General features: G+C 35.4%; 1 long non-coding RNA gene across 1 annotated transcript in view; it reads left to right on the top strand.

Moving 5' to 3' along the window:
• Positions 1-9,254: 9,254 nt before the first annotated feature.
• Positions 9,255-12,863, top strand: part of LOC102145082 (uncharacterized) — a 69,292-nt gene continuing 65,683 nt past the window's right edge. The window contains exon 1 of the long non-coding RNA XR_278643.5: positions 9,255-9,336. This is a non-coding gene — a long non-coding RNA (uncharacterized lncRNA). The remainder of the gene's footprint in view (positions 9,337-12,863) is intronic.

The raw sequence follows: 12,863 nt of genomic DNA, 5'->3' as shown, positions 1-12,863 counted from the left end.
AATGCCCATCAATGATAGACTGGATAAAGAAAATGTGGCACATATACACCGTGGAATACTATGCAGCCATAAAAAAGGATGAGTTCATGTCCTTTGTAGGGACATGGATGAAGCTGGAAACCATCATTCTCAGCAAACTAACACAGGAACCAAAAACCGAACACCACATGTTCTCACCCATAAGTGGGAGATGAACAATGAAAACACATGGACACACGGAGGGGAACATCACACACTGGGTCCTGTCATGGGGGTGAGGAGCTAGGGGAGGGAGAGGATTAGGAGAAATACCTAATGTAGATGGGTCAATGGGTCAGCAAACCACCATGGCACATGTATACCTATGTTACAGACCTGCACGACTACACATGTATCCCAGAACTTTAAGTATAATTTTTAAAAAAATTAAACAAAGCATATCAATTTGCTTTGAAGAGCCAGCGTATGATCAAATCAAGGGAGAGTTTGTTTGTAATTACATAGTATGCTACCAGAGAATTACTACTCATGTCATCTGGCTTTTATAACCTGGGGTTGGTTACATAATTCTGATTTTTGTTTACAAACTTATTTTTAGACTCACCAGTATATATTGATATATTATTTCATATAATACTTTTAAAGAGCTGATGGAAAAATTTATCCCACAGTATTTGGAACATGCGAAACACAATGGCTATACATATACCATTTTTAATATAAAAACACTATTAATAAGAAATTTTTAAAAAGCACTAAAACATAAAAAGGTTCTTTGGCAGAAATATTGGAAGTAAACAGAGTGATATGGATTATTACTATCACTCCTGTGCTAGAGAAAGAATGTTTCATTTCTGATACAGAGCTAAAGGTTTATCAAAATTAAAAGAAAGGAAGAGGGAAATAAACAGAGAAAGAAGAGAGGAAGATGATTTGAAGGACAAGCATGTACATAGGTTTGCTGTTCTGTTGCTTGACTTGGTTGCTTACTATTTATTTGAAGATTTAAAAATGCAGCTAATATATAACTGCTGCAAAATGTCTAGCTATATTTTAATCTCTTAAATTTATCATCCTCTATTCACACCCTACAACTCCTTAGTTCATATCTTTTTTTTTTTTTGTAAAAATCTCTTTCCTTAGAACAGCCTCTTTCATTCTCCTTTCAGAATAATCCCTCTAAAACTCAGATCTAAATATATAATTCCCTGCCTCAAAAACCTTTCAAGGATCCCAGAGAATTTCACCCCCAAATATGGCACAATTGTGTGTTTATTCTTTCATTTTACTTTTAAAAACTGATACATAACAATTGTATAAATTTATGGAGTTCATAGTGATGTTTCCATGCACAGTGATCACTAAAGGGAAATTAGCAAATCCATCATCTCAAATATTTATCATTTCTTTGCCTTGGGACCATTCAATATCCTCCTTCTAGCTATTTGAAACTACATAGTATATTAACTACAGTCATTCTACAGTACTTTAGAACCCTAGAACTTACTCTTTCAATCTTGGTGTAACTTCATATCTTTCAACAATTCTCTTTCTATCCTTCCCTTCCCCATACCATTCCCAGCTGCCAGTAGCCTCTGTTCATTTTAATACTACAAAATCAACTTATTTTTGGCTTCCACATGTGAATGACAACATGTAGTGTTCAGCTTTCTGTTCCTGGCTTATTCCACTTAACACAATGTCCTCCATTTCCATCCATGTTGCCATGAATAACAGGATTTCATTCTTCTTTATGGCTGAACAGTAATCCATTGTGTAGATATAACACATTTTCTTTATCCATTTGTCTGTTGTTGGACACCTAGGTTGATTCCCTATCTTGGCTATTGTGAATAGTATTGCAATAAACACGGGAGTGCAGATGTTTGTTCAATATACTGATTTTTCTTTCCTTTGGATAAGTGCCCAGTGGTGGGATTGCTGGATCATATGGTAGTTCTATTTGTAATTTTTTGTGGAATTACCAGACGAATCTCCATAGTGGTTGTGCTAGTTTATATTCCCATCAATAGCATATAAAAATTCCCTTTTCTCTGCATCCTTACCAGCATTTGTTATTGTTTTGTTACCAGGGGCAAATTTGTACAGGTCTGCAGCAACTCCATCCTTGCCTCCTTGGAGGAAAGAATTCCGCTGAGGGGCAGAAGAAAGTTTAAGGCAGAGGGAGAGACCGAGGCAAGTTGTATAACAGGAGTGAAAGTATATTTAGAAGTTTTAGAGTAGAAAAGAAAGGAAGCAAAGTACACTTGGAAGAGGGCAAAACATGTGACTTGAGAGATTCCAGTGCCCCATCCAGCCCTTGATTTGGGGTTTTATACATTGACATGATTCCGGAGTTTGCATTTCATCTCCCTTGATTTTTCCCTTGGAGCAGGTTGTCTGTGTGTGCAGTGGCCTGCCAGCATTTGGAAGGGGCCGCATGTGCAGTGTTGACTGAAGTTGTGCACATGCTCAACATTTTTCCCTTACCTGTCAAGCATTACTAGAGGAAAGTCATATACTGGTTAAATGCCACCATTTTGCCTGTGCTTTTGAGGTATTATTCATAAAATCTTTTCCCAGACCACTGTCCTAAAGTGTTTCCTCTATGTTTTCTTCTAGTTGTTTTATAGTTTCAGGTCTTACATTTAGGTCTTTAATCCATTTTGAATTGATTTTTTAATAGGATAAGCGGTAGAAGTCTACTTTAATTCTTCTGCATATAGATACCCAGTTTTCCCAGCACCATTTATTAAAGAGACTGTCCTTTATCCAAAGACTGTTCTTGGCATCTTTGTAACAAATTGTTGACTGTAGAAACACGGATTAATTTCTGGGCCTTCTACTCTGTTTCATTGGTCTATGTGTCTGTTTTTATGCCAATATTATGCTGTTTTGGTTACTACAGCTTTGTAGTATATTTTGAAGTCTGATAGTGTGATACCTCCAGCTTTGCTGCTTTTCCTCAGGATTGCCTTGGCTCTTTGGAATCTTTTGTGGTTCCAAATAAATTTTAGGACTTTTTTTTTTCTATTTCTGTGAAGAAAGTCCTTGGCATTTTGAAAGGGATTGCACTGAATCTGTAAATTATTTTGGGTACCATGGTCATTTTAATAACATCCATTCTTCCAATTCATTTGTATCCTCTTCAATATATTTCATCAGCATTTTGTCATTTTCCTTGTAGAGGTCTTGCACCTACTTGGTTAAATTTATTCCTAGGAATTTTATTTTTGGTAGTTATTGTAAATGGAATTGCCTTCTTAATTTCTTTTTTTAGCTAATTTGTTGTTCTTTATAAAAGTGCTACTGATTTTTACATATTGATTTTGTATTCTGCAAACTTGCTGAACTTATCAGTTCTAAGAGTTTTTGGTAAACTCTTCAGGTTTTTCTATATGTGAGATCATGGCTTCTGCAAACAGGAACAATTTGACTTCCTTCTTTCCAATTTGGATGCCCTTCATTTCTTTCTCTTACCTAATTGCTCTGGCTAGGACTTCCAGTGCTATGCTTAGTAAGTAAGAGTGCAGACAGTGAGCATCCTTGTCTTGTTCCAGTTCTTAAAGAAAATGTTTTCGGCTTTTCCCCATTTAGACCACTGTTAGCTGTGGGTTTGTCATATATTTCCTTTATTATTATATATAGAGAAGAAAAGTATTGAGACTCATCTATATATAATTTCTTGAGAATTTTTATCATGAAGGGATACTGAATTTTATCAAATGCTTCTTCTGTACCTCTTGAGATGATTATATGGTTTTTGTCTTTCATTCTATTTATATGACCTATGTAATGTGTTGACTTGCATATATTGAAATATTCTTGTATTCCTGTGATAAATCAGAGTTAATCATGGTGTGTTATCTTTTTGATGTGTTGTTGAATTTGGTTTGCCAGTACTTTTTTTTTTTTTTTTTTTGAAGATTTTTACAACTGTTCATCAGGGACACTGGCCTATAGTTTCTTGTCTGTGTGTTTGTGCATTCATGGGTGTGCATTTGTGTGTGTGTGTGTGTCCTTGTTTGATTTGATATCAGGGTTCTACTGGTCTTACAGAATGAGTTAGGAAGAATTCTCTTTGTTCCTATTTTTTGAATAGTTTGAGAAGAACTTATATGAATTCATCTTTAAAGATTCAGTAGAATTTGGAACTGAAGCCATCTGGTCCTGGAATTTCTTTTCTGGGAGACAGTATTACTGATTCAATCTTATTACTAGTTATTGGTTTGTTCAGGTTTTCTATTTTTTCTTGGTTCAGTGTTGGTAAGTTGTACGTGTCCAGGCAGTTACTCATTTCTTCTAGATTTTTGAATTTATTGGTGTACAGTTGTTTATAGTAGCCTCTCATAATCCTTTGTACTTTGTATTTTTGTGGTATATATTGTCACATTCTGGTTTTATTTAGTTAGGTCTTTCTTTATTTCTCAGTTAATCTACCTAATGGTTGCTGATTTTATCTTTGTAAAAAAAAAAAACCTTTTTGTTTCATTTTATTTTTTCAGACAGTTGCACTTTGTTGCCCAGGCTGGAGTGCAGTGGCACAATCACAGCTCACTGCAACCTCAACATCGTTGGGTCAAGTGACCCTCTCACCTCAGCATCACAAGTAGGTGGGACTACAGGCACACGTTGCCATGCCTAGCTAATTTTTTATTTTGTAATTTTTTGTAGAGACAAAGTCTCCCTATGTTGGCCACGCTGGTCTCCAACTCCTGAGCTCAAGCTATTCTCTTGCCTCAGCCTCCTGAAGTGTTGGAATTACAGGCATGATGCACTGCATCCAGCCTCATTTATCTTTTGTATTGGTATTTTAGTCTAAATGTTCTTTATTTCTGCCCTGTTTTTCATTAGTTCCCTCCTTTTACTAATTTTGGGTTGTTTTGTTCTTGTTTTTCTGATTCCTTGAGATGCATCGTTAGGTTATTTGAAATCCTTCTAAGTTTTCTAGTTTTCAGTTGTAGGCTTTTCTTTGTATAAACTTGCCTCTTAATACTGCTTTTGCTGTGTCCTAAAGGTTTTGATATGTTGTGTTTGCATTTTCATTTGTTACAGGAATTTTCTAGATTTTATTATTAGTTTATTCCTTCAGTCACTGGTCATTCAGGAACTTGTTGTTTAATTACTGTGTATTTGAATTGTTTTGATTGTTTTTCTTGTTGTTAATGTTTAGTTTTCTTTTCCCCCTTATGGTCAGATGAGATACTTGATATAATTTCAAATTGTAAAAAAATTTGTGAGATTTGTTTTGTGTCCTAACATATGGTTAATACTAAAGAATGTTCCATTTGCTGATGAGAAGACCGTTTATTCTGCGACCGTTGCGTAATATGTTCTGTAAATGTATGTCAGGTCTATTTGGTTTATAGTGCAGTTTAAATCTGATATCTCTTGATCGATTGTCAATCTAGATGATCCGCCCAATGCTGAGAATGGTGTGTTGAAGTCTCCAAGTATTACTGTATTGAAGTCTATCTCTCCCAAACAATATTTGCTTTATATAATTGGATGCTGTTGTGCTGGGTGCATATATATTTACATTTGTGATGTTATCTTGCTAAATTGGTATTATTATATAAGACTGTCTTTGTCTCTTTTTACATATTTTTAACTTGAAGTCTGTTTTGTCTGATATCTTTCTAGCTGATACTGTTCACTTTCGGTTTCTAGCTGATACTGTTCACTTTTGGATAAAAAAATATATTTTTTCATCCCTTCACTTTCAGTATATGTGTATCTTTACGTGAAGTGCGTTCTTGTAGACAGCATATAGTTGGGTATTTTTTTTAATCCATTCAGCCAATCTGTATCTTTAAATGGGGAATTTAATCTGTTTACATTAAAGGTTATTATTGGTAGGTGAGAATTTACTCCTGTCATTTTATTGACAATTTTTGTTTGTTTTGTATATCCTTTATTCCTTACTTTCTCTCTTATTGTTTAATTTTATTGTTGGGTGGTTTTCTCTAGTGATAAGATTTTATTCCTTTCTCTTTCTCCTTTTATATCAGATCTACTGGTGAGTTTTATAGTTTTGAATGTTTTAAAGTTGATGGTGATAATCTTTTCACTTTTAGACATAAGAATCCCTTGAGCATTTCTTGTAAGGTGGTCTAGCAGTGACAAATTTCCTTAGTTTTTGCTGGTGAAAGATTGTATTTCTCTTTCATTTGCTGGGTATAATATCCTTGGCTGCCAGTAGTTTTTCTTTCAGTACTTTAAATATGTTAAAACATTTACTTCTTGTCTATGAGGTTTCTGCTGATAAATCCTCTATTAGTCTAATGGGGATTCCCTTATATATTATTTGATGTTTTCTCTTGCTGCTTTTAGAATTCTTTGTCATTTATGTTTGACAATTTGACCATAGTTTACCTTGAGAGGACTTGTTTGGGTTGAATCTACTTGGAGTTCTTTTAAATTCCTGGACATGATTGTTCATTTCTCTCTCAAAATTTGTGAAGTTTTCAGCTGTTATTTCATTAAATATGTTTTGTACACCTTTTCTCTTCTTCTAGACACCCATAATATGAATATTCATTCTTTTAATGGTGTCCCATAAATCCTGAAGGTTTTCCTCATTCTTATTCTTTATTTTTATTTATTTATTTATTTATGTATTTATTTATTTATTTATTGTCTGCTTGAGTTATTTCAAAAGACTTATCTTCAAGTTCTGAACTTCTTTCTTCTGCTTGGTCTAGTCTGTTGTCAAAGCCCTCAATTGTATTTTTTACTTGATTCATTGAATTCTTCAGGCCTAGGATTTCTGTTTGGTTCTTTTTTATAATATCCATCTCTTTGTTAAATTTCTCACTCATATCATGAATCATTTTCCTGATTTCATTGGATTGTCTATCTGGATTCTCTTGTATCTCACTGAGTTTCCTGAAGAAACTTTTTTGGATCCTTTTTCTGGCATGTCATATATATTGTGACTGGGGTCTGTTATGAGAAAATTATTGTTTTCCTTTGAAGGTATCATGTTTCCTTCCTTTTGAATGCTTAATATGTCTCTACTTTAATTTCTATGCAACTGGTGGAAAGGCTACCTCTTTCAATTTTATAGAATAGGTTTCATAGGGAAAGCCTTATTCACATGAATGGGTCTTGAAATATAAATATGTTGGGATGTGTTAGCCTTTGTTCTGCTTGGATATAGTAGTATAGTTTTTTCAGCTGTAATTCACAATAGTAACATTTGCTAGTGTCTCAGTGGCCAAGCTGAGAATTTGTAGTGCTGGTAGCATAGCTTTCCTGGACTGTTTCTCAAGTCACGAGTGCATTCATGCACACAGTGGGTTGGCTAACTTGGAGTGTATCTTGCTGGGGTTGGGGCCATGGGATTGTTACTCTGGCCAAGTACATGCACACATAGTTGCTTGGATACCCTGGACATGCCTGCCAGGAGTGGCCCACAGGGTTGTTTCTCGGGCCCGGGGAATGTGTACTGGCTGCTCAGCCAGTCTGGGGGCATGTTTGCCAGAGGTGGCCTATGAGGCTTTTTCTCAGGTCCAGGATGCAGATGCAATGCTGCTCCTCTGGCCTGGTGGCATGTCTAATGGGTGGCCTATGGGGCTGCTTCTAAGGCCTGGGATGCAGGTGGAAGTTTCTTGGCTGGCCTGGAGGTGAGTCTGCTGGGGATGGTCCATGGGGCATTTCCCAGGCCCCGTATATGGGCACAAGGCTGCTTGTTTGGCCTGAGCATATGTCTGCCAGTGCTGACCCATTATTCTTCTTCTGATTGTTTTAAGGCCCTTGAAGTTCAGAAGAAACTGGAAGAGATTGTACTCTGATATTCCCTTACCTATCTTAAGACTGGAAATGCCAAAAAGAACACAATTGCCTTTTATTCACTCCTTGAAATTTCATTATCTAGAGAAGAAAAGAAGACTGAAGAATGCACACAAAGAGACTTTTTAACAGGACAATGTCTGCTTCTTGGACTCATTTAAACTCCAAAGAGAATCATTTACATGTTGTTTTCTTTCATGTCCATTCATTTTCTCTAATAATCATATATTACTCCTCAAAATAATTGCTTACAGTTTCCATCTCCCTGCTCCCCTATGAAGAAGGGTATATAAGCATCTAAACCTTATTGGGTTATTGGGTAATCAGTCTTCTGTAATTCTCCCATGCTAATACACTTTAATTAAATTGCATGGTTTTTTTTTTTTCCCTGCTAATTTGTCTATTTTCTATTCATTTCAACAGACTTACACTAAAACCTTCAGAGGGAAAATTTGAGTTTTTCTACACCTTCAATAATTCTCCATTTTTTGCCAAATTAAACACAGCTTCTTTATGCAGGCCTTCAGAATCCGCAGCTCTACATCCTCAACCAGACTAACTTCCCACTATTTTTTTCAGCCTGTAACTGACACTCCTTCCTTATTGCATGATCCATTTTTCCATTGAACATGCTCTCCAGTTTTGTTCCTGAACTTTGTGTTTATACTGTTTTCTCCACATGGAATATTCTCCCCATCTTCCAGTTTCTCCTGGTTGAAAATCCACCCATTTTCAAGCTTATCTTCACATGCCATTACAAATCATCTAACAGGTTTCTTAATCAATATTTTTCTCTCTCTCATTTGAACTCTCAGGGCATGTAGTATTTCTGCTATGGTATTTGTTTTCATGCATGTGTTGATTTTTGTCTTCACAACAAGGACTTGTGTCAAACAGTAAGGAAATAGAGAGAAGTCAGATTCTGACTTAAGTTGTTTAATAACTCCCTGATAGAAGCAAATAAGCACACAGGTGCTCATCACATGGTGTGACAAATACTGTGGTAAGTCCAAATTCCTGGGGGAGAAATAAGAAAGAATGAAAAGCAAATTCTTAGACTAAGTGATTTGAGAAAGACTTCCTGAAGCAAATGGCATGAGTTGGAGCTTAAAATTTGTGTAGAAATTAGCAGGTCAGAAGAAAAAAGTCATTTTACAACAGGTTAAATGCCAAGGCCATGTTGGTGGAACACTGGGCTGCTGAACTGGCTTGTGCTGCTTTACTTAAGGGTCATTCAAGAAATGCTCAAGAATTTTAAGATCCAGTTGTTAAGACTGTTGATAACTTGAAATCAACCATGCTGGGAGAATTTATACCGTAGACACTGGCAAATACTATAAATCAGGGCTGTTTTGTTTATTTTCAGCCAGCCAGTGAAGCAGGACATCACTGGCTGTAAAAGTACATGAGAGGTTCAGAGAACTGCAAGTGGCTTAATGTTCTACTCTAGTTAGCAAATTATATACCAAAGTTAGCCCTTTGACTAGATTGCTAGCCTTCTAAAGGAAAGACTGATTCCTTATCCATTCTGAATTTCTCTGGCTATACCTCCAACAAAAGCAGGTAGGTACTTAACTTAAGCCATCAATTAAAATATAGATCAGAGAAGAATCACTTCAGACATAAAAATATGCTTTTTAAAATTTTGGTTAAATGTATTTGCATTTCAATGCTTGTGTTTACTTTATCTCTCATAATGAAAATAAACATCTCTTGAAGTAGTACAGTTTAGAAACAGTTATCTACTCAGAAGGGGGCTAAGGGATTATTTTAAAGTGGTATTTATACAATAGATTTAGTTTTTACTTAGAACTATTTAGCATGTTTTTCTAATAATTTTTATTTTATTTTTACATTTTAGCTAAAATTGAGAAAAGATCAGTTGCCCAAATTAAGACATGGTATGCCATTAAGAAGGAGGCTTTAGAAAATATAATTTCATAGAGAATCAAAAGTTCTCTTATACTTGACTCAAGTTCTCTGTTTATTCCACTATGCACACTCCTCTCCCAACCAGTGACCTGGTTAACTGCAGGACCCGTTTGTAATATTTGGTGAAAGGAGAAATAAATTATGAAACAATAACTGCCTTTATTAAGCATTTGCTTGGTGCTAGGTACTATTCTAAATCTTTGTATAACTATTTTATTTAATGTTCATAAGTACATTATAATCCTTTATTTACAAGAGGAAACTGAGGCTAACAGGTTAGGAAACTCTTAAAGAGCTTTGTAAATAAGGAATGGCCAAATGACTGATATAAATAAATAAATAAAATCCCTTTCATACTTGTTTGAATATAAGCTAACTTCTTCATATTTTATAAACAGACAATCAAATTGACTAGAAATCAGAGAATGAAGTAGTTTACTGAATTTTCTGATTAACTATTAAAAACAATTCTTAATTTAAACATTTGGTTTCAAATTTTCTAAAACAGAGTCATACTTAATTTCCTTTGCAAAAATAATATAGATTGAACATGTGATTTATTTTCATCTTTGGGGAATTTTTTTTAGCACCTCTAGGTCACCATCTAGTTCAGTGTAGGTAGAAGAGATTTAGGTGAATCTATAGTAAACTAAGAAAATATGCCAGCCATTTCAACATATTTGTTTTACTATTTTTTTGTTTATTTTTTACCTGAAATTTGGAGTAAAATGTAATGGTTTATTTGATGTAGCAACTCAGATTCTAAGTTAGATTTTTATTATATATTTTAATATCTTAATATTATCCTAACCTACTAGGTAGAGTTTGTATGACTAGGCAGTATGACTAGGTTAAGTCAGTAGCCTGGCTTGGTGACTGAAACTTATCTGATGTTTCTTCTGTACATCTCCAGTTTCAGAGCCACCATTTGAATGACATATTTTCAAAAGCAGGAACAATTTATTTGTTGATTCCTTACGTGTTTTCTTTCTTTTAAAACATGAAAAACAAAAGTTGTTCATGATATCTTTTTGTTTTTCTACCCAATCCATATATACCCCCAATTAAAATATTTAATAGATTATGTCCAATAAACAATTCTATTTATCTTTAGTGTATGTAGGAGTCATCTGTCTTAGAAATTTCTTTGACTAATTGATAAGAAAGTCAAGATTATCCTTTCTGGATCCCATTCAAAGTTTCCATTTGTGGTAGATTGTATTATAATCCCCAAACCTTCTCTATACTTCCTGTGAAAATAGTATCCATCTTGTCCATTTCCAAGTGATCCATAGTGCCTATTGCGGGGGACAGGGAGTTGGGTAGCGTATTTCTCACCAGATGTCAGGATTGGCCATATGACTTACCTGGACAATGACGTGTCAGCAGCCAATGCATGGTTCTGGTAGTCCTCTAGCAAAAGAAGGCATTTTGCAGAGAGAAGGTGCTCCTTCAGCAGGACTGGGAAAGAAAATCAACCTCTAAGCAGAACAGTTCAGCTGAAATAGTCAGCTGTCTTTCCAGCCATTATTCAACTTAAGCAATTGTTAAACTGTTGCTGTTGTTGTTGTAAGCTTCTGAGATTTGAAGATTTTGTTACCTCAGTGTAACCGAGAAAGCTGACTCGTACCCCATGCAACATGCCAAGAAAACCCACATAAAATTAATCAAAGAGAGTAGGTCCATCTCTTCTCTCTCTTATCGTTGTTACCTTCCAGATACATATGGCTACACTGAACTCTAATTAAAGTTTATTTTTCTTTTCCTATGTGAATGAATGGAAACTTGGGCATTAGAAGATGGCAATCTCATAAACATGGGGAATCAGCATTAAACACTGTATCTGTAACTCTTTTGTAAATTCTTCACAAGTAGTTTCTCTTACAAGTTTCCCAATGACAGTACGAGGAATACTTGGGATAGTTATAAAGTCCTGAGGGCATAAACTTCCTCAAGGGACCTTCACTTTCTCTTCTGAGAGACTTTATGTACACCACCCAGGAACATAGAGGTTCTTCCTTTTGTTTCTCATCTTCAGAAGAGGGTCCTTCGGTAATATATTGGCTTTAATTTCATGAGTATAGACTTCTTGCTTCTACTGACTCTAGATCTAGTTACTGTATCTAGTTGCTGAGATGTTTGCCCCTTAAGACTATTCTCTTGCTTGGAAATGATAGCTATAAACTGATTAAGGAAGCCACCCTCTCTTCTCTTAAAGATAGGCTTAGTTATTACTTCAGAAACAATGTGATTACACAAGATTAGTTAGATTAATCAATGCTTTACAAGGTTAGTGAGCTCTCCTAAATTAGATAGTGCCTTAGCTACTTCCTCATTTTGAGCACTGCCAAACTAATTCAACTGTTGTTGGTTTTTTCCTTAAAATCCAATTCTGACTACTAAATGTGACTCCCACCCCCACCAATCCACCTTCATTCGTGAATTGGGAAGGCTATTTTTCCTGCTCTGTCCTGAAAGAATTGATAATGTAGTTATTCTGTCAAAAGAACGGACCCTAGTCCTCAGACCTGTGGGCTTTCCTTTGGTCTTCACCCACCCCCTACCCCACCACCAGAGTCTCAGTCACAGTCAACCCTATAGCTTGTAAATGGTACTCCATCTATTGACCCATAACAGGGCAAATGGTGATGACCCTTGAACTTTAAAAATATCAGACCCTGCTAGTATCATAACAAACAAAATGAGATACAATTTCAGCTTTGGTTCTCAACTCCCCTCACCTTCAAACATTAGATCTAGGACTTTTTCCTGAAAGAATTTTCTGTCATGTTTCTCTTTGAATATAGGTTGTACTACACCTACCATTGTGATCTCCTTCAAGGAGCCACTTGAAAATGATTGCTCTAACATGTTATATATATCAAGATATATGTTTTTTGATAAAGGATTGCTTCATTTTTAAGATGAGGTTTCTTTTTTTAAGTCACTTATCTTTGATTTTATTTATTCTAAAAACCTGGCAACTTATTTTGGGAAATACCAGCGAAGCTGGATTTTGGAATCATATTCCTTCACATATGGTACTAATATATCTCTGTCTTTGCCTTCATGCAACACAGCAACAGATGTCTAACATTTCTGGTTTTTAATAGGCCTCTGATCTCGGGAAGGTCCTTTTTTGGAATAGGCAATGGTAT

This window comes from Macaca fascicularis, chromosome 7 (genome assembly GCF_037993035.2).
Source record: "Macaca fascicularis isolate 582-1 chromosome 7, T2T-MFA8v1.1".
NCBI classification, from domain to species: Eukaryota; Metazoa; Chordata; class Mammalia; order Primates; family Cercopithecidae; genus Macaca; species Macaca fascicularis.
This window is presented reverse-complemented; position numbering and strand designations above follow the sequence as displayed.